Consider the following 2,680-nt stretch of genomic DNA (forward strand, 5'->3'; position numbering starts at 1 on the left):
AATTATGACCATAATTGTGTCTGTTTAATAAATCTTACATAGCCCCATTCATAATCCATAACTGATTGTGTGTGACCATGCATAGTTTTACATGAATTAGTGAAACATTAGTAATTTTGGACTTAAATTACTAATAATATAAAATTTGGTAACCTACTTTAATAATCCATAATTAGTAGCTAACCATAGTGGAGAAATGGATTCAAACTGAACAGAAGTGTTTTTAGTAATCGATTGAATTTGATAGTTAAGTGCTTAAGTTTGTTTGAACTTGAAAAATCAGATAAAAACCCAATTAACTTTTGCTTGTTTTAGATTAATTTTTCGTAGTTAGATTAGTTAATTAAATCTGTTCCATATGTTCGATACCCGACTGTTAGTGCTTTATTATTTGCGAAAAGGTACACTGCCTTAAGTCGTAATAGTAAGTAGATTGTTGGTAAAACTAGTAGGTATAAATTATGTACATAAAGTTTTTGGCGCCGTTATCAGGGAACGACTAGTTTAGTTTTGATTTAATTTCTTTGGTTTAATCGATCATTTTTTGTGGGGTTAAACTTGCAAAAATTTAATTTTTAGTATTTTTGATTTTTCGTAATAGCCAAAATCACGACGTGAGCTTTAAGCCTTATGACGTGAGATTAGTAATTTCGTATTTTTCTTTCGTTTTTGTTGCGACAACACAAGGTGGTACCACGTCGTGGTGTTCAGTCAGTAGGAATTTTTATATAGTTTTTGTTCAATTTTACGTTTTTATTTTTGTTTTTGTTGCAGTAGTACATGACCCGTGGATCCAACATACTTTTGATACCACCGCTAGAAGATCCAGAGTCAGCCCTTCGTAAAAAGACGGATAAGAATGTAGGAGAAACCCAACCACCAAATAAATCACCTTTTAAAGGATCTTAAATTAGTTTTTGGAAAGAATAAAGGAAAGAACATAGGTAAAATGAGCAATCCCCAAAAGAACGAAAGCAAGTTTGAAAGCTTTGAGAAAAATCCTAATCCTCAAGAATCCGATTCCGAATCAGAAACCGACGAAAGTAACGAACCCGAAGACGATCCGAAAAAAGAGATGGCAAACATTGCCAACATGTCCATGGAGGCATACAAGAAAAGAATCCGAGAGGACACCGGTCCCGGTCTAGTGCAACCTGCAATTCCCGTTACCGCAACATTCGAGCTTAAAGGACATATTCTTTCCGCGCTTAAGGAAGTTCCATTTTCTGGGAAAGATCATGAAGGATGCTTACAAACACCTTGATGGAGTCAATGACATAGTTGATTACTTCAATGTCCCGAATGTTCCACGCAAGACGGTGTTATTGAGAATGCTTCCAGCTACCTTCAAGGGAGCTGTTATGGATTGGTTAAAGGCACTTCCACCCGGTGCAATTACTACATGGGCGCAAATGCGTGGAAAATTCTTAGAACATTTTTGCCCACCATATAAGGTTGCTAAACTCAAGAAGGCCATAGAAAACTTTGAGCAACAACTGGGTGAGTCACTCTACAAAGCATGGGAGCGATACAAGGGATTAATAAGAAATTGTCCCCAAAATGATTTAAATGGGCAACAAGAAATATCAATCTTCTATAATGGGCTAAATATGATGACAAGGCAACTCCTTGATTCTCAAGGACCTTTAACAAAGAAAAATTCCGGTGAGATTAAGAATTTTATTGAAGAGTTTTCTAAGCATTCGCGTGAATACCACAATCCTCGACATGATGGAGAAAAAGGAATTGGAAGTGGCACTTCTGAGGGTATGACAGCTGTTTTTGCTATGCTAAATACTATGGACCAAAGAATGACCAAGATGGACCAATACATACATGTTATTCATGTGGGTTGTGAAAGATGCAATGGTCCACATTTGACTAAAGATTGCCACTTGGATGAGAACGGGAATAAGAAGGCTCAAGTATGCTACACTAGTGGAAACAAATACGATGAAGATTGGAGGAAGCCAAAGAAAGAGCGGTTTCCATATGATGAATATAAAAAGCAAAAAGAAGAAACTTTTAGGCAAACTGGCCGAGGCTTTTCCAAAAATAGCAACCACAACTGGAAAAGAAAGTTGATTTAGAGTCCATGCTTAATAGATTCATGGAGGGTTCGGAAAAACGACATGATGAGACCGATGAGGTGATAAGAGACCAGCAAATTCTCATGAGAGACCAGCAAGCTTTGCTGAGGAATCATCAAGCATCGACACAAAACATCGAAGATCAACCTGGTCAATTAACTACCTTGGTTAATAAGCGACGTTCTCCACAAATTCCTGATAAGAAGCCACAACCACATGTCATGGTAATCGATACTGAAGAAGATACTATCTCTAAGTTCCTAGATGCCCTAGAAGTACAGCCACATTTGCCCGAACCATAGCTGAAGAAGTCGAAGATCAAAGAAAAAATAGTTGTTGAACCATCGAACTCATGTCATGAGGATCCCATTCTCACGACGTGGGGCCAGTCTGAATAAAAAATTTTGGCTGATGTTCAAGCTTATCGTCCTCCGCTGCTGTTTCCTTCTCGATCTAAGATTCATCTACTAGAGCAAGAACATTTAAAATTCATGAAGCAAGTCAAGGGTATCCCTATAAATACTACTTTTATTGCATCCTTGGCACAAGTACCTGAATATGCGAAGTTTCTTCAAAACTTAATCGACACT

General features: G+C 37.3%; 1 non-coding gene across 1 annotated transcript; it reads right to left on the bottom strand.

Annotated features, from left to right (window-relative positions):
* Positions 1-1,460: 1,460 nt before the first annotated feature.
* On the bottom strand, positions 1,461-1,567 carry LOC145135020 (small nucleolar RNA R71). The gene has a single exon (XR_013719501.1). It is a non-coding gene; the product is annotated as a small nucleolar RNA R71 (small nucleolar RNA).
* Between the last annotated feature and the right edge of the window lie 1,113 nt (positions 1,568-2,680).

Source organism: Lactuca virosa, chromosome 8, assembly GCF_052849685.1.
Source record: "Lactuca virosa cultivar CGN04683 chromosome 8, Lactuca_virosa_CGN04683_v6, whole genome shotgun sequence".
NCBI lineage: Eukaryota > Viridiplantae > Streptophyta > Magnoliopsida > Asterales > Asteraceae > Lactuca > Lactuca virosa.